Source organism: Eupeodes corollae, chromosome 1 (assembly GCF_945859685.1).
Source record: "Eupeodes corollae chromosome 1, idEupCoro1.1, whole genome shotgun sequence".
In the NCBI taxonomy this organism is placed as follows: domain Eukaryota; kingdom Metazoa; phylum Arthropoda; class Insecta; order Diptera; family Syrphidae; genus Eupeodes; species Eupeodes corollae.
Window position 1 is genome coordinate 248948803 of NC_079147.1, and position 20556 is coordinate 248969358.

The 20556-nt window shown below is 36.8% G+C and overlaps 1 protein-coding gene across 4 annotated transcripts in view; it reads left to right on the plus strand.

Moving 5' to 3' along the window:
- Positions 1-930: 930 nt before the first annotated feature.
- LOC129939414 (sodium-dependent serotonin transporter) overlaps positions 931-20556 on the plus strand; it is a 92918-nt gene continuing 73292 nt past the window's right edge. Inside the window, exon 1 of one of the 4 annotated variants that reach the window (XM_056047414.1) lies at positions 931-1266. The gene's annotated coding sequence lies outside the window, so the exon portion shown is untranslated. Of the gene's footprint in view, positions 1267-12004; positions 12262-20230; positions 20459-20556 lie in introns of those variants that run through there. The other 3 variants (XM_056047415.1, XM_056047413.1, XM_056047412.1) reach the window with 3 other exon arrangements.

Genomic DNA, 20556 nt, shown 5'->3' on the forward strand with positions numbered 1-20556 from the left:
ATCTGTGGCTTAACTATAAACATAGCAATTGTTATGATCACAGCCAAATGTCATATTTGATTTTTGTTTGTAAATTGAAAAGCTGAAATTATATCAAATATCAAATAAAAATGTCGATTGATACCCCAATTGAAGAAAATATGGATATCTTAGAGGAGTTTGAGTTATTTGGTGATCTGCAAAATATGCCACCAAGAAAAAGAAAATATAGTCACAAATTCGTTTAATATTATTATTATATTATACATCCAATTTGGGGAATGACATCACAAATCAACAAGTTTGAAAATATAACAGATTTTGTTTGCTTTGACCTGTCATTTGAAGTATAATTGTAGTAGAATACAACCTTAAACTGGGGTTTTACTAAACACATCAGGAAAATTGACTATGAATAACAGCTGTGTTTATTACAATAAATTAATTTTAACGCGTTTTTCAATGGGTAACCTCTCCAAATATCGTAAATGGTAAATATTCAACGAATATTATGACACTTCAAAGAACAGCTGAGTTTATTAACTGTCAAATTGCAGCGCTACTAATTTGAAATTACGAAATGAACGATCTTGTACTATGGAGCTTAAACATAGTTTATATTTTTTATTTTTTTCTGTCGTGAAATTGAACAACATATGATTTAATGACTTAATAAATACAACTAAAGTACATCTCTATAATTAAAATAAGCACACATATAGTTATTAATATTTTTCATTCACGACACTTGACATAATATTAACTTACCATATTTTTTCCACACTTTTGAACCTGTACTATTTCCATTAGACATTGCAAGCTGTTCGAAGCCCAACCCCTTAACCACTAAATATCAACCACAATGTACGTCAATTTTACCGGTGGGTAATTAGCTGCAATGACTTATCTCTTGCCTATATGTCATTCATAAAACATCCAACAGTTGAGTAACTCATATGGCTAGAGATTTGAACTTTCATTGTTTGGATGTTTTGAAAGTACATAACATCGTATTTACACCTTTGTTTTTATACAAACAGTGCGTAATTGTATTGTATTATTTATGTTTTAAAAGTGATTGAAAAGTTGTTAAAAGAATTTTTGCATAAGATTCCGATAAAGTGTAAGCTGAATGCAAACGTTTATTGTTTGAAGTTAGTTAATTTTGTTTAATAACAAATGTCTGACCATAAAATTTTAAAATATAGTTAAATTTGAATGATTTAAACATTGAGTGGCATTTAACTGAATTTGAGAACCCATATGTTTTTTGTTCCAGAAAGTCTAGTGAGTATATTTGGAATATTATGATGAAATTGTAGATGACTAACTGACTAATAAACTTTAGGATTTATGGTATTTTGAGACAAATTCCCTCTGCTCGTTTAGTTAACTTTACAAAATTCTTATATTAACTTATATGAACGACCACACATATAATGCAAACACACTATAATTGTACAATTTCGTTCTACGTTTTGATTAATTTTTAACATTTTTTAAATTGAAGTTCTTAAGGTTTTAAGTTCTAATAAATAAAAAAAAACTGAAAATAAAATAGTTTTCATCTCGAATATTTTACGAACAAAAAATGATTTTTTCCTCAAATAAATTGTATGAAACTAAAAAGAGAACCGTTTGGCAGCTGGACCAGTCTCAATAATTACTTCAGGATCTTTAACTGGTCACTATGCTTCCTCGATAATAACGTTGACGCCAGCGCTGATATGATCACAAGTTTAATTCTCCAGGGAATGAGAACTTTTATACCTAACAGTTTTAAAATTATTAGACCTAAGGATGCGACCTGTAAAGAGGTTATTAGAAAAGCCGGAAAAAATTCAAACAACCAAGGAAGGCCTGCAACTCCCATATTCTACGGAGCAAATTTTTACATGACCAAAAATTACCGCAAAAAATACTGCAATGTCCCAAAGGCAGTAAAAATGTTTGGTCATTTGCAAAAAACATGAGGAATTCTTCCTCTTCATCGGTTCCTACTCTCGTGTCAATGACAATCCTTTTATTAGCTCTTTAGAGAAAGCTAATATCTTTGGTAGGCAGTTCACGCCAATTCTAAGCTGCCAGTGAGTTTTATGACTCCATATGTACTTGAGCGAGTTATTGATTCAATTGGGCCAATCTTTTTTCGCACTCTTACTGTTGCGAGAGTCCTTAGAGATCTTAACATTCATAAATCCGCTGGTCCAGATGGTATCTCCGATATTGTTCTGAAGAGGTGTTTTTCAACGCCGGCAAAACCACTGCGTAAGCTTTTTCATCTGTCCTACTCCTCAGGTCTCGTTCCGAGCGGATGGAAAACCGCATTTGTGGAGCCTATTTCCAAAAAAGGCGAATCTTACTCACCCTCTTATTATCGACCGATTGAACTTACGTCCCTTCTTTCCAAGGTCATGGAAAAGTTAATTAATCATCAGCTCAAGAAATACAAGTACTGCTTTTGAAGCAAAAGGTCCACTGATGATCTCATGGTTCATCGCACCCAACAGTGGAGCAAATCTTTACATTGCTTTGGAAAAAATAAGATTATTGCACTTGACATTTCAAAAGCATTTGATAGGGTTTGGCATCAGGCTCTCTTATCGAAAATGCGTGATTTCGGTTTTCATGAATCTCTGCTTCATTGGATTAGTAATTACCTTTCGGATCGTTCAATACAAGTATTATTCGACGGATTCAAGTCTGAAAATCATAAAATAAATGATGGTGTGCGCCAGGGCTCTGTTTTATCTCCAATATTCTTTCTCGTTTTTATTAATGATCTTCTGTCTGCAATATCTAATCCAATACATTGTTTCGCTGATGATAGTACTTTTAGCTTTTCATATTCGTTTCCAGACTCACATGCCTCTTCTTCGGATGTGGAACTGCAACGACAAAATATGATAAGCTCATAAAATTTCGACCTAAACAGCATTGTTCAATGGGGATTAAAAAACCGCTTGGAATTTAATGATTCGAAAACCCAATGCTGTCTAAGTTAATCGTTAAAGCGAGATATACCCCCATTGCCATTATCCATGGATGGCACTTGCATCAATAAGACTGAACACCTCGATATTCTCGGTATGTGTGTCACCAACCACCTCTTGTGGAATGATCACATACGCGATGTCGCCAAAAATGCCGCAAGGTGTTTGGATTTCCTTAGGCGATGCAAGAAATATTTCACCCCTCCTGATCTGGCTGTTATCTACAAGACTTACATAAGTCCAAGGCTTGAGTATAACTCCCATGTCTGGGTTGGTGCTCCTGCAACTTACTTAAGCCTCTTGGATAGTATTGAACGTAGATAAATTTAATTGATAGATGATAATATCATCATAAGTTCATTTACTTCGCTTTTTTACCATTATTTTAATGGTTATGCTCTAGTGAAATAGCCAGTTGCATTCCTCCCCTTAAACAGTTCAACTGTAAAACTCGCACTTCTAGGAATGCTCATCAGTATACCCTCGAGCCCAATTTCGGTCGTACTGTCAAATACAGAGATTTTTTCCTAAGCCGTACTACGCGAATGTGGAATGCCTTAACACACTCTGTCTTTCCTAGTCATTGCAATATTCAGGAATTCAAAACCAATGTGCACCGACATCTAGTTTTAAACCCTCATTCGTCTTCTCACACTGTGCCTCTGCATAATAAGGGTAGTAATATCCCCTTGAGTGTGTGTTTATTATAAAAAAAAAAACTGCTATGGTAAAAAAACCATGCACGCAATTTTCATGAGAGCCCTTTCTGCATCTTTTTGCCTTATTATCTGTATAACAAAATTTATTTGAAATCGATATCTCTTCTGGTTCTTGAGCTAATGACGACGAAAAAAACGTCGTGAATGTACGGACGTACGAACGTACGTACACACGCACGCACAGACATCTTTCTAAAAATATTTTATTTCGACTGTAGGGACCTTGAAACGTCGAGAAATGTTCAAATTTTCAATTTGACAAATCGGACCCATTACAATAACATCCTATGGGAAGTTAAAAATATTGGCTTAAAACTAACTTCATCTTATAGAAAATATTGTTTTCGACATTTAGTAAAATTTAATTTAATTTTAATTAATTTAATGAAAATCTACAAAACATTGTACGCAAAATTAGTAAAAATTAATGTTACAGCCATTTTGTCGCATTAGGAAAAAAGATTAGGTCTCTAATCTTTGTCTCAGATAGCTTGAGTTCTTGAAAGAATGCTTTTTCAAAGCATTTCATTCTGGTGTTTGCCAAAGCAGGTCATTTGCAGAGGAAATGGATTATGGTTTCACTTTTTCTTTGGTCACCACAGCTACGGCAAAAGGTGTTGTAAGAGACACCCAACTTCTCTGCATGAACTCCTATAGGCCAATGTCCGGTGCAAACCACAACAATCCTGGCTATGTCTTGCCTTGGCCTGCATAGAAGATCGTTTGTACGGGTTTTGTTATAGGTGGGCCATATATTCCTAGATATAATGCAGTTGGGTAAATTGCTCCACCTTCGGTTTGATTCAGTTTGGTAGATAGAAAAGATTTTACCCTTCATAGCCCCAAGAGGAATGTTAACCATTTCCGCAAGTGAGCTATGAAGGGCCGATCCTTGCCTGGCTAGCTCGTCAGCCCGTTCATTTCCCACGATACCACTATGGCCCGGAACCCAGATCAGGGTGACACCGAGGTTAATATTCAGGCTCGCAAGCTCATCGCGACATTGCTGGACCAATTTAGATGAGGATATGGCCGAGTTAATGGCTTTAACAGCTGCCTGACTGTCTGTAAAGATAGCCGCATTTCGGTTTTGGTTTGGGTTTTGTTTAAGTATCTTACATGCCTCCCTTATTGCCTGCAGTTCAGCCTGAAAAACGGCTACATTGGCTACATTTAGGGACTCAGAAAAGATCCCAGAACCAACTCCGCACTCCATCTTTGAGCTGTCCTGTCAGTAAAGATGGTTGTGTTGAAACCTATCGACACGATGTCATTCTTCCAATCTTCTCTGGATGGGAAAGTAACCTTAAAACCCTTACTAAGGCTCAAAGTAGGAATGCAATAGTCAATGGCTACCGAGATATTATTTGAGGGAATCAATTTCGTAGTGTTGCTGTGACCATAAGGTTTTGACAACCAGCTTATTTGATTCCTTCAGCCTAATAACGCTGCAGGAAACTATGTATTTAATAAAAAGGTCGATTGGTAGAAGATCCAAAATAATGTTTAAGGCGTCCGTTGGGCAAGTACGCATGGTCCCTGTGGTGCCCACGCAAGCTGTACTCTGAACCTTCTTTAGCTTATTAATGTTATAGGCTTTGCTAAGAGCAGGCCACCACACAATCAAACCATATGTTAAGATAGGGCGTACTACGGCTGTGTACGTCCATAAAATCATCTTCGACTGAAGTCCCCACTTTTTGCCGAAAGTTTTGCTGCAGGCGTAGAAGGCAACACAGGCCTTCTTAACCTGTACTTCAATATTTAGTTTCCAGTTTAGTTTAGGGTCGAGTATAACTCCCAAATGTTTTGCACTGGAAGACAATGATAAGATTTCACCTTTGAGTCGAGTTAGCGTGAAAGGCGGTACTTTAGTTTTGGTGGTAAAGAGCAACAGTTCAGTTTTACTTTGGTTAACTCCCAGTCCACAACTCTTGGCTCAGTTGCTAACTTTCTTCAAAGGTGACTCCGTGATTTCACTAATCACAGAGGTGTACTTTCTTGACACCAATAGCACCAAATCATCCGCATAGGCTACCGCCTTCACTCCACATCTCTTTAATTTAACGAGAATTGTATCCATGACCAGAAGCCATAGAAGAGGCGAAAGAACACCACCCTGGGGTGTTCCCCTACTCACGTGTTTTGTTGCAATTGTATTGCCCAGAGTGGCTCGAATCTTCCTACCACTGAGCATGGAAATAATCCATTCTCGAATGAAGTCTTCTACACCGAACTTAACGAGCGATTCTCCTATGGATTCTGTAAGGACGTTGTTAAAAGAATCTTCTATGTCTAAGAAGGTGGCAAGAGTAAATTCTTTATAATGGATTGTTTGTTCTACAGTACGCACTACCTCATGGAGGGAAGTCTCTGAGAGCTTTCGAGAGGTCGTCCAACTAGGATTTCTCTAATATGGTAATCAAGAATGCGCTTCAAGATTTTAAGCAAAAAAGATGTTAACCTTATTGGTCTGAAATCCTTCGCGGATTCCTGACCTCGCCTACCCACTTTCGGGATAAAAACTATTTTGACGTGTCTCCACGACATGGGCACATGTTTGAGAAGGAGACATTCTTTGAAAATTTGTTCCAGCCATGGAGCTGCCACATCATGCAACTTTTGAAGCATAACTGGCAGTATGCCATCCATGCCTGGGGATTTATATGGACAAAAAGTATTGATGGCCCACAAAATATTTTCTCTGGTTATAACGGAATTGACTTGGTCCACATGAGCTACGTTTAGCTCTGTGGTTTCAAGCGATTCGGGGTTATCACTCTCGCAACCCGGAAAATGTTTCTTCATCAGTAGCTCAAGAGATTCGGCTGGAGAGGCTGTCCAGGTTCCATCAGGCTTTTTTAGAAATGCAGGATTACAATGTTCCTTCGATAAAACTTTGCTGAGCCTTGCGGAAAAAAAAATACTAATAAGAAATAATTTCTGAATCAAGTAATAGAAGACCAAAGAAAGATATTGATCGTCCTTACAGGCTTAGGTTCGTGGCTGGTACTATTGGGAGGTTTTTTTTTACTTTTTGGTAAAATTTACGAACCTCATTCCTGTTGTGACATCCCTCTATCTCCTTGATCGCGCGCTTCTCATGCTTCTTTTTCATATAAGAAGCTCTCTCTCTCTTCTTCTGCTCGTAGAGCTCGCGAGCAGCTCTGGTCTTTCTATGCAGCGCTGTTTTCCCTGTTGTTTCACTGCCTGTGCTTGCCGGCATTCGTCGTCAAACCAGGGCTTCGCTGTTGTGGCCGTGTGAAACCTAGCACTTCAGAGGCGGCATCACTGATGGCTGCAAGGCAATTTTGCTACTAGTTTTCAATACTTAATGCAGGCAGCACAGGACTTCTTAAGAGGTTATTAGAGACTCGATCGGAAAAGGACATGGCAGTCTCTTGCGATTGTAGCCGTACAACGTCAACATTTCTTACAGTACTTCCTTTTTTTGGCTTGGATCGGGATATTCGTAGCCGTACCTTGGTTACAACGAGGTAGTGGTCCATGTCAATGTTGGTCCCTCGGAATGATCGGACATCCTGTATACTGGAGAAGTGTCGTGGGTCGATCGCAATGTGGTCAATCTGGTTGACAGTTGATTGATCATGAGATTTCCATGTCCCCTTGTGGATATCAAGATGTGTGAACTGCGTATCAAAACGTCTCGCCTCCTTGGAGGTGATGTCGTGCAGGCTGTATCTCCCGATTGTGCCACCAAAGAAGTCTTCTCTTCCTAGCTTGGCGTTAAAATATCCTGAGACCATTTTAATGTCATAGACAGGGCACTGCTCATATGTCTTGTCCAAGACCTCGAAGAATATGTCTGTTGGGGCATGCACGCATATAAGGCTTATGTTGGCGAATTTAGCCTTGATGCGGATTGTCGTGATGCACTCGCTCACACTGTTGAAACTCAAGACTTTTTGCCCGAGTCTAGTTCCAACAACAAATCCACATCCAAATAGACGCTGTCTTTGTTCTCGGTAGCAGTCGCCGTAGTATATATCGCAGTCTTTTAGATTGCGTTTGCCCAGTCCATCCCATCGCACTTCTTGGATGGCTGTAATATCTGCCTTGCAGCAGTTTAGGGCTTCCGCTAATTGTTCGGCTGCACGTGGTCTGTTAAGGGACCTAACATTCCACGTACATATCTGAAGTTTGTTGTCCTTATTTCGTTTGCTTGGGTTGTCAAAAGTGAATCCACCCGTATCCGAGGCTTGTTGGTGCTTCGCAACTTAGGTACTTTTTATGCGGCCAGGAAGTCACCCCGATGGCACAACCCCCAACCTGGAGGGACAGATTCTTAGTATAACTCCGAATATTTCGTAGAAGCCCTATAAGGTGTTCACTAAGTAGTTCAACCTTACTGGAACTGTAGACGCCACCGTTGATTCCATCTCGAGAATTCGTCCGCTGCCGCCTGGATAAGGAGAAGTGCTTTAGTAGAAACACCTCTTCCCCCTCTCTCGTTCGCTGCCCCCAACAACTTTCCAATGGGGTTGGAATCCAATCTCCAGTTGAGGTACTAGGCGCCCGATGTTCACCGCGGGGAGGTGAGTGTAGGAGTTGATAGATAGAGGTGGGTTTTGAGAAAAACCTGTGGACGCTTGTGTCATCTTGAATGCCCATGTCTACCATTTGAACATGTACCTACATCGTTAAAAAAAACGGTAATATTCCCTATTCACAAAGAAGGAGACATTAATAATGTGGAAAACTATAGGGGCATATCGTTTATGAACGCCATCTCAAAAGTATTTTGTGGTATACTTGCTAATAGATTTGAGACATGTTCCACCGTTCGCGTCGACCATATATTTGTGTTGACTGCCGTAGTAATGGCATTCCAAGCTCGGAATAAGAAAGTTTATGCATTCTTCGTTTACTTTAAGTCCTGCTTTTGACCTGGTGAATCGGTGTGCACTTTTCTACAAACTTTCCCAGCTAGGTATATCTACGCAGTTCGTTCAAATTTTAAAGGAAATGTATTCCCAATCAAAAGCAGCTGTCTGGGATGGTTCAACGTACTCGGAATGGATTGAAAAGGACTCTGTTGTAAAACAAGGGTGGCTTTGAAGTGCTCTTATTTTTGCACTTTTTATTATTGCTGATTTGATAGTAAATGTTCTCCACGTAACCACAATGCATACAATTGGCACTTTAATGGAAACCCTCTACAGATTTCTAATAAATACATGTACCTGGGAGTGATTTTTAATAAAACAATAGATTTTAAAAATCACGGTAATGTCAAAGCCAAGGATTCACAAAGTTTGTTAAAATTAAACCTGGGGGAACATATTTTCAAACAGCGAATAGTATTATCTGCGAAATACAAGATATTTGATGCTTTTATAAGAAGTTCGTTTTGCTATGCTGCCCAGGTATGGGGAACTAACGAACACGAGGAGAGCAAAGTTTCAACGATGTTTTTTGTAGAAACTTTTTAATTTACCCCTAAAACCACCTAACTATGCCTTGTATCTGGAAACAGGACTTCCAAAAATATTTACTAGCACGCTTAAGACTTCAATCATGATGACCGACTGACTAAACGAATGGCACTTTATGAGCTTAGAAACAAGAATTGGTGGATGTCGATAATGAAAGCTCTAGGAAACGCGTGTGGAGAAACAATATCGCTGAATCCATCAAATTTGAATCATGCAAAAGAAGTTTTCTTCAAAATCATACAAAGCTCGAAAATCACAAAGCAGGACTATTTTCTCACAACTGACCCTGAATCTTATGGCATCAAACTACTTTAATGATTCACTGAAATACAATCAAATATTCTCAATATTTAATACAAGATGTGAAATCCTTAGCTTAAACGGATCGCCATACAACGGCAGGTTTAATCAGTTTTGCACGCTATGTGATTAAAAGCAAACGAAGATTGCTTCCACTTGATGGGTATATGTCCCGTTTTTTGTCCCTACAGAAATGCAACCTTTGGAAAAAAAACTCTCTGACGCTGCAAGAAACAGTAGAAGTGTTAAACAATTAACATATAGGATGTTAATTATAATCGAATTTGTTAAAACTTATTTAATTTAAATTTTTAATTTTTGTGTATCATTCATGCCTAGAAAATTATTAACTTCCCATAGGAAGTTATTGTAATGGGTCTGATTTGTCAAATTGAAAATTTTGACATTTCTCGACGTTTCAAGGTCCCTAGAGTCTAAATAAAAGATTTTTAGAAAGATGTCTGTGCATGCGTGTGTACGTACGTTTGTACGGACGTACGCATGTACGGACGTTTTTTTCGTCCTCCATAGCTCAAGAACCAGAAGAGATATCGACTTCAAAAAAATTTTGTTATACAGATAATAAGGCTTCTGCCTTCTAGAAGCAGAAAGGGCTCTCAAGAAAATTGCGTGGGTGGTTTTTTTACCATAGCAGTTTGAAAAAAAGGTGAACATTTTGGTTAACCCTAAATATCTCATGAACCAAACACGTTAGAGACTTGAATTAAATTTCATATAATATATTGTAACGTGATACCAAACAGGTATATTTAAAAAAAAATCGATATAACGGTTTTTTTATAAATCAATAAAACTAAAAAAAAAATTTGTCACCTCCAAAATTTTACGACTAAAATATGATATCATCTCCAAAACAATTTTGTGCAACGAAGAATAATGTTTTTGACATCTAATAAAATTTTGAGAAAAATCGAATTGACAGTTTTTTTTCTAAAAAATAAAAATCTAAAAAAAACATTACTCAAAGTTGGTAAAAATTGAATATCGGATTCAAATATCTCTTCAAAAACTTGAAATTTAGGCTTTAAACTTATTTTATCTTATAAGAAATATTGTTTTCAACATTCTGAAAAATGTTGAAAAAAATCTAATTGACTGTTTTTTTTTTATAAAAAATAAAAACCTAAACAAATTTTAACAAAAGTTGGTAAAAAATGATTTTCGACTCAAATATCTTTTCAAAAATTTGAGATATTGGTTGTAATTTACTTTTATCTTTCAAAAAATACTGTTGTCAACATTTATTAAAATTTTGAAAAAAAAAAACGAATTGACAGTTTTTTTTACAAAAAATTAAAAACAGAAAAAAAATTAACAAAGGTTTGTAAAAAATGATTTTCGACTCAAATATCTTTTCAAAAATTTGAGATGATAGCTTCTTAATAATTTTTACGTATAAGAAATATTATTTTCAACATTAGGACAAATTTTGAGAAAAATCGAATTGACAGTTTTTTTTACAAAAAATAAAACTCTAAAAAAAAACAATACTAAAACTTGGTAAAAATTTACTTTCGACTCAAATAGCTTTTCAAAAATTAAAAATATTGGCTTCAACTTATTTTATTTCACAGAAAATATTATTTTCGATATTCAGTAATTTTTATATAAAAATCCAACAGTCTGTTTTTTCATAAAAAATTAAATCTACAAAAAAAAAGTACGCAGACTTGGTAAAAATTGATACGAGCAAGACAAATCGACAGACGGGATGGGAAGTTATCAGTGTGGGTCGCATCCCACCCTCTTTTTATATTATATATTTATGAAAAAAATAATTTTTAAGGTAAAATATGAAACGAATCAAAGTGAGGATCAAGTTGAAAATATTTAAGTAACGTTCGTTCACCTGTTATGAGTTTTTCCTTATACACTATTCTTGCTGAAATTTCTTCTCAGACGTTAGCTTATTAAATAGGTATGGTAGAAATGGCGATCTCGAGGCAACCTAGCCTGAGATCCAATTAGCGCTGTAGTGCGCCGTTTTGATATTTTATTAAATAAGTATACTCGCATCTATTAATTACTATTAAAAATAACAATGAAAGCATGAATAATGGCTACTATACATTCTTATCACATGTTTATAAAAAAAAACTTACTAGATAAATATTCAATTATAATGGTCGTCTTTTTAACAACTTGTTATTTTTATACGTAATAAAAAGGAAAATTATGCACTTCAATTGTTTTAATTTAGAAATCGATGAGTCAGAAGCTCTTTTTTTTTTTGATATATTACCTTGAAATTTAAATTACTTGTTAATAAATTATAATATTAAAAATAATAATTTTTAAATCAACGTGTAACAATGAGCAATTTATCAAAAATAATTAATCAGCATATTAACTACACCCCACTGATTTAAAACAAAGAATATATTGAAAAACAAAAATATTCCACATACGCCCGAGTGTCTATTATTAAAAAATTAAATCTTTTCATCAAATCAGTGCATGTTTATGTACATTTAATATTGTAACCTTAAAAAGCATTAAAGATTCTCTTCATAAACGATACAAAAGTTTGGGATCTTTCAAGCTACAGTTTTTAGTAGACGTGGAAATTCAACAAGTTAAAGTTTAATCACACAGTTCAGTCAAAATTTATTTAATATTTTCGTTACTGCAAAGTTATTGGCACAGAATTTTTAAATGTAAATTAAAGTGATATTATTGTATATGCACATAATTGTTGATTTTTCTACATCACACATATAAAATTCTCCTGTCACAGTGTTACTCCTTCGAAACAGCTTAACCAATTTCAATGAAATTTTGCAAATACATTCGGTAGGTCTGAGAATAAGTTTTAACCAATTTTTATATTCCTAAGTGCTATTTTTTTTTTTGAGGATCTTTGCCTTATCATTGCCAACTTACCACTTAGTCTTTTCGGTATGCATTCTGGAAATCAAAATGCATCTGATTCAATAGACACTGAATTGAATCGTGAGCTAAAAAAATACTGTAGAAATGGCAGCGATTGTTGCTCGCAATGTAGATATCGTACGTGTGACGGAAACATGGTTTTACCCTTAATTAAATGACTCATTGTGTGATGTAAAAGGATTTAAATTATTTAGACGGGATAGAGTGGGGCGTATTGGAGGTGGAGTGGCCATTTATGCACGTAGTGGGCTAAAGCCTAAATTTGTATGTGAATCCCTTTCTGGTAGTTACATCGATTTTATATTTATTGAAATAACATGCAAAGATAATAAGATTCTACTGGGTTCAGCATATAGACCAAATAAACACATTGATACAACACCATTACTAACCAATTATATTATTTTAAGTGGAGATTTAAACAGCAACCTTCTTTTAGAATCTACTTTTTTTGATGACATGAAAGCTCTAAACTTACATCCAGTGAACACATCCACTCCTACTCACTTTACTAAGGACACAAGTAGCCTTCTTGATGTATTTTTTGTTAGTGAATTGAGCAAAGTTCTTCACTTTAACCAACTTTCTGCATCCTGTTTTTCACACCATGACTTATTGCACTTAACTTACCAGTGCGAACCTCTTGTTTCAAGCAGCAGTTATTGCTTTAGAGACTTTAAAAGCATTAATTATAACCAACTAGAAAATGGCAACCGAGAGAGGTGGGGAGAGGTGTTTCCACTAAGGCACCTCTCCTTATCCAGACGGCAGTGGAGGAATTCCCGAGATGGAATCAACGGTGGCGTCTACAGTTCCAGTAAGGTTGAACTACTTAGTGAACCTTATAGGGCTTCTTCGACTTATTCGGAGCCCAGGCCTGTAAGGAGCGGTTTTATCCGGCTCCCCATCCATGGTATACTTAGGATCTGGCCCTCCAGGTTGGGGGTTGTGCGTCGGGGTGACTTCCTGGCCACGTAAAAGCTTTCAAAGTTGCGAAGCCTCGGATACGGACGGATTTACTGTTGACAACCAACGCAAACGAATAAAGGATAACGAACTTCGGATATGCACGTGGAATGTTAGGTCCCTTAACAGAACACGTGCGGCCGAAGAATTAGCGGAGGCCCTAGAACGATATAAAGCAGATATCACCGCCATCCAGGAAATACGATGGGATGGGCCGGGCAAAACGAGGATGAAAAACTGCGATATTTACTATGGTGACTGCTACCACGAAAACCAACAGCGCTTATTTGGATGCGGATTCGTCATTGGAGCCAGACTTAGGCAAGAAGTCTTGAGCTATAGGTGCATCAATGAGCGCCTCATGACCATACGCATCAAGGCTAAATTCGGCAACATTAGCCTGATATGCGCGCACGCCCCCACAGAAGAGAAAGAGGACAACACCAAAGATATGTTCTTCGAGCTCTTAGACAAAACATAAGAGCAGTGCCCTAGCTACGATATTAAAATAGTGCTGGGCGATTTTAATGCCAAGCTAGGAAGGGAAGACATCTTTGGTGGAATAATCGGGAAAAACAGCTTGCACGACAACACTTCCGACTATGGATTCAGGTTCATAGATTTCGCTGCGGGGCGAAACGTCATGGTAGCCAGTACGCGTTTTCCACACCTCAACATCCACAAAGGAACTTGGACTTCTCCAGATCAATCTACCGTCAACCAGATTGACCATATTGCGATCGACGCCAGACACGCTTCCAGCATTATGGATGTACGAACTTTCCGAGGAGCTAACATCGACTCGGACCACTACCTCGTTGTAGCCAGGGTAGCACTTCGGATTTCCAGACCCAAGGCAAAACAGGGAGGTGCTGGGAGAAGATACAACGTCGAACGGCTACAATCGCCAGAGATCGCCAAATCCTTTTCCGACCGAGTGACAAGTAACCTCTCTCGAAGTTCTCTGCCGCCAACACAATGTATCGAAAACTAGTGGCAACATTGCCAAGATGCAATCAGAGAAGCCGCCTCTGATGTGCTGGGTTTCAAACAGCCACCAACAAGGAACCCCTGGTTTGATGAGGAATGTCGGCAGGCAAATGCAGCCAAACAACAGGCACGCAAAGCGGCGCTGCATAAAAGGACGAGAGCTGCTCGTGAGCTCAATGAGCAGAAGAGGCAAGAGGAACGCCGACTTCTCAGAAGGAAAAAGAGAGGGCATGAGAAGCGTGCGGTCGAAGATGTTGAGAAGTTAAAAAGCAGCAATGAGGTTCGAAAGTTTTATGAACAGGTGAAACGAAATTCACAGGTACATAAACCTAGAACCGAAGGCTGCAAAGACGAAAGTGGAAACATCATAGTGGAACCGCAGTCAATGCTAAGGATATGGAAGGACCACTTCTGCAGACTGTATAACGGTGACGAAGAACTGAATTCCGCTGTCAGGCAGGATGATCCATTCAATATAGACGACGAAAGCCAACAATCCCGTCCTCCCGACTTAGACGAAGTAAAGATTGCCATATCTAAGTTGAAGTCTAATAAAGCCGCTGGAGCAGATGGCTTGAATGCCGAGCTCTTTAAAGCAGCTGGATATAAGTTGGTTAGGAGCATGCACCAACTTATATGTAAAATATGGTGGGAAGAAAACATGCCCGATGAATGGAACCTCAGAATTGTTTGCCCGATCCTGAAAAAAGGGGACCCTCTAAACTGCACCAACTATAGAGGAATAAGTCTACTTAACATCGCCTATAAAATCTTCTCTGCCGTAATATGTGAACGTCTAAAGCCCATCGTCAACAACCTGATAGGTCCTTATCAGTGTGGTTTTAGACCAGGAAAGTCCACAGTTGATCAAATATTCACATTACGGCAGATCCTGGAAAAAACTCAAGAGCACCAAATCGACACCCACCATCTTTTCATCGATTTCAAGGCCGCATATGACAGCATCTACAGGGACGAGCTGTATAGAGCCATGTCTAGTTTTGGCATCCCTGCCAAACTCGTCCGTTTGTGCAGGATGACTATGGAGAATTCACGCTGCTCCATAAAGGTTGGAAACAACTTAACAGAACCTTTTGATGTCAAAAAAGGTTTTAGACAAGGTCATGCGCTGTCATGCGATTTTTTTAACATCGTGCTTGAAAGAATAGTGCAGAGCTCACACGTCAACACTAGAGGCACTATCTTTCAAAAGTCTGTCCAATTACTGGCTTATGCTCATGACATTGACATAATCGGAAGAACTCAGCGTGATGTCAATGGGGCTTTTGTGAGTATTGAGGCAGAGGCGGCAAAAATGGGTTTAACGGTTAATGAGGGCAAAACAAAGTACATGCTGTCGTCTAGAAAGGACATACAACGTAACTTTGAGGTAGTCAAGGACTTCGCCTACCTAGGCTCCGCTGTAAACGCAGAAAACAACACCAGCGCTGAGATCAAACGCAGAATAACTCTTGCTAACCGCTGTTTCTTTGGACTAAGAAAGCAATTGAGTGGTAATGTCCTCTCTCGAGGGACCAAAGTGTTGCTATATAAGACCCTTATCATCCCCGTCCTGCTATACGGTGCAGAAGCATGGACTATGACAAAAGCGGATGAAAGCACCTTGGGTCGCTTCGAGAGAAAAGTTCTTCGTGTGATCTACGGTCCCGTATGCATCGAAGGGGAGTGGAGGAGAAGATGGAACGACGAACTGTACGGGCTTTACAGCGACGTAGACTTACCAAGAAGAGTAAAAGTCCAACGACTAAGGTGGCTGGGTCACGTAGAGCGCATGGAAACCAATGCTCCGTCCCGGAAAGTCTTCGAATCCGCACCCACAGGACAGCGCAGTAGAGGAAGACCGCGGATCAGGTGGCGCGCACAAGTGGAAGGTGACCTCACCCAACTTGGAGCGCGAAACTGGAGACATCTAGCTAGGGACCGAGCTAGATGGAGAAGTTTGTTGGGTGAGGCCCTAGGTCACACAGGACTGTAGCGCCACCTTAAGTAAGTAAGTAAGAAAATGACTTAAGATCGTTTGAATGATCTCGAGTTTTCTTTATGGAGTCGACGACCAAGCTTCTATTATTGAAGGAAACCTTAGCTCTCTTTGCAATATTCATGTTCCCTTCAAAACAAAAAGCTTTAAATGCAATGACCTTTCTTGGTTTAACAACAAAATTAAAGTTTTAATAAATAAGCGCAATCTAGCTTACAAAGTTTGGAAACGTTTCAGACTCGACGAACTTCATAAGGTCTACACTGACTTAAGAAATAAAGTTGTTCTTGAGATTAGGGAAGCTAAGAGACGTTTCTATGCTCCTCGACTCAACCCTTCATAAGCCGGTCATAGACTTTGGAAAAATTTAAAAGAAATTGGTGTTGGTAAGCACATTAACAATGTTTCTACTATCATTGATTGTGATGAGTTGAATACCAATTTCACATCCCTATCATCATTTGAGTTTAATGATAGCGCAGACTTTTCTGAACATTTAGAAACCGACATCTGCTCTACTGCTGCTCTGGGCTTAAGCTTCTCTGCAATTGATGATGAAGTCGTTCTTAAAACCTGTTTATCTATTAAATCAAACTCAATAGCAATCCATCCATTGTTTGTGAAGGCAACTCTACCGATTACATTGAGATACATAACACATCTTTTCAACACTATTATCATGACTGGGGTTTTTCCTACTGTCTGGAAATGTGTTAAAATTGTTCCTGTTCCAAAAACCCGAAATGAGTATCGGCCAATATTATTACTCTTTTGGATTTTTCCAAAGCCTTTGACACTGTTAACCACCGTAATTTATGCATCAAATTAAGGGATGAGTTTCAATTTATGTCATCATCAGTGAGACTCATATTCTCATATCTTAGTTCTAGACACCAAGCAGTAGTTGCTAAGAACCCAACTTCAAATTTTCTTCCGTTAACACGAGGTGTTCCCCAAGGGTCTATTTTGGGTCCATTACTTTTTACCATGTATGTTAATGAGCTCCCGTCTCTAAGCTTTTACTCATCCATACATATGTATGCCGATGATGTACAGCTTAGGTACAGTTGTCCACTGGGGTTGGTTGAAAATAGTATTTGGGAGATAAATGAAGATCTTAATAAGTTATTGCTCTGGTCGCGATCAAACGGACTTTGTTTAAATCCTACTAAGTCAAAATGCTTAGTCATTTCAAAAGACCCTACAGACACCTCTTGCTTTTCTCCAATATTACTCAATGATAACCCTATTCAGTTTGTTGACTCAGCCAAGAATCTTGGAGTAGTATTCAATACGACTTTCACTTGGACAAATCATATACAACTTATCATAGGTAAAGTTTACGGAGGCTTACGTATGTTATGGGCCACCCAAAGAATCACTCCAATAAAAACAAGAATGATACTTGCTAAGTCACTGCTTATTCCGCTTTTATTATTTGGGTGTGAACTATTTAGTAATTGCAATTCCAAGCACAAAAGGAAACTTAATGTTGTCTATAATAGTATGACAAGATATATTTTTGGGTTACGGAAATATGTTCATATAACCTCATATGCAAAATCAATACATGGTTTTTCTCTTGATCATCTTTTCTCGTTTAGGACCTTAATAATGCTCCACAATATCATGCAGACACGACAACCCCCGTACCTTTACAACAGAATCCACGCTCTAATCGAAGCAGCGATCTGATACCAATACACTACTAATATCTTGTTTCAAACCGTCAATTTTTCGTTCACGCAGTTCGGTTGTCGAATTAGCTACCTCAAACTATAAGGATGATAGGCTGCACTACACGGTTTAGAATAAGACTTAGACAGTATTTTTATTTTCGTACGGATCTTAACTGTACGGACGAAACCGTCTCGTGTGAAAGAGGTCAAGGTTGGATCTCTGGTAATTTTGCTCCGGTTGTGCAACGGCACGCGATTAGTAATTAAAAAAGAGGCTGGGATTCGACCCACGCTGATAACTTCCCATCCCGTCTGTACACTTGTCTTGCTTAAAAGTTTGTCTATATGTACTCGTATCAATTTTTTACCAAATTTGCGTACTATTTTTTGTAGATTTTATTTTTTATGAAAAACGGACTGTTGGATTTTTATATAAAAATTACTGAATATTGAAAACAATATTTTCTGTGAAATAAAATAAGTTTGATGCCAATATTTAAATTTTTTGAAGAGATATTTGAGTCGAAAATGAATTTTTACCAACTTTTATTAATTTTTCTTTTAGGTTTTTATTTTTTTGTAAAAAAACTGTCAATTCGATTTTTCTCAAAATTTGTCCTTATGTTAAAAACAATATTTTTTATAAGAAAAAATTAGTTAAAAGCTATTATCTCAAAGTTTTCAAAAGATATTTGAGTCGAAAATCATTTTTTACCAACTTTTGTTAATTTTTTTTTCGGTTTGTAAGTTTTTGTAAAAAAACTGTCAATTCGATTTTTTTCAAACTTCAATGTTGAATGTTGAAAACAATATTTTTTCAAAGATAAACGTAAATTAAAGCCAATATCTCAAAGTTTTGAAAAAATATTTGAGTCGAAAATCAATTTTTACCAACTTTTACAAATTTTTTTTTAGGTTTTTATTTTTTGTAAAAAAACTGTCTATTCGATTTTTCTCAACATTTTTCAAAATTTTGAAAACAATATTTCTTATAAGATAAAATAAGTTTGAAGCCTAACTTTCAACTTTTGGAAAAGATATTTGAATCGATATTTAATTTTTACGAACTTTGAGTAATGTTTTTTTTTAGATTTTTATTTTTTATAAAAAAACTGTCAATTACATTTTTCTCAAAATTATATCAGATGTCAAAAACATTATTCTTCATTGCACAAAATTGTTTTCGAGATGAAATCATATTTCAGTCGTAAAATTTTGGAGGTGACAAATTTTTTTTCAGTTTTATTGATTTATAAAAAAAACCGTTGTATTGATTTTATTTTAAATATACCTGTTTGGTATCACGTTACAATATATTATATAAAATTTAATTCAAGTCTCTAGCGTTTTTGGTTCGTAAGATATTTAGGGTTAACCAAAATTTTCACCTTTTTTCAAGCTGCTATGGTAAAAAAAACCACCCACGCAATTTTCTTCAGAGCCCTTTCTGCATCTTTCTGCCTTATTATCTGTCTATCAAAATTTATTTGAAATCGATATCTCTTCTGGTTCTTGAGCTATGGAGGACGAAAAAAAAGTCGCGAACGTACGGAAGTACAAACGTACGTACACACGCACCAAATCTTTTATTTCGACACTAAGGACCTTGAAACGTCGAAAAATGTCAAAATTTTCAATTTGACAAATCGTACCTATTACAATAACTTCCTATGGGAAGTTAATAACAATGAAAGCATGAATAATGTCTGCTATAAATTCTTACCACATGTTTATAAGAAAAATTAACTAGATAAATATTTTATTTATAATGGTCGTCTTTTTAACAACTTGCTGTCTTCATATCTAATAAAGAGGAAAATTATGCACTTCAATTGTTTCAATTTGGAAATCGATGAGCCAATAGTTCTCGCAGCTAAGCTCTCTCTATTTTTTTAGGTATTTTACCTTGAAGTTTAAATTACTTGTTAATAAATTATAATAATTTTTAAATCAACGTTTAACAATCAGCAATTTATCAAAAATAATTAATCAGCATATTTACTACACCCCACTGATTTAAAACAAAGAATATATTGAAAAACAAAAATATTCCACATACGCCCGAGTGTCTATTATTAAAAAAATATATCTTTTCATCAAATCAGTGCATGTTTATGTAATTTTAAAAAATATTAAAGCTTCTCTTCATAAACGATACAAAATTGAGGGGTGTATAAAGAAAAGGTCTACTTTTCGCTTTTAAGCTACAATTTTTAGTGCACGTGGAAATTCAACAAGTTAAAGTTTAATCAAACAGTTCAGTTAAAATTTATTTAATATTTTCGTTACTGTGAAGTTATTGGCAAAGAATTTTTAAATATAAATTATAGTGATAGTATTCTATATGCACATAATTGTTTATTTCTCTACATCAAATATATAAAATTCTCCTGTCACAGTGTTAGTTACCGTACTCCTTCGAAACAGCTTAACCAATTTCAATGAAATTTTGCAAATACATTTGGTAGTGTTGTTGGTTTGAGAATAGTTTTTAATCTGTTTTTAATATTCCTAAGTGCTATAGTTTAATTCCATCAACATCGTACATGGTGCAACGATCTT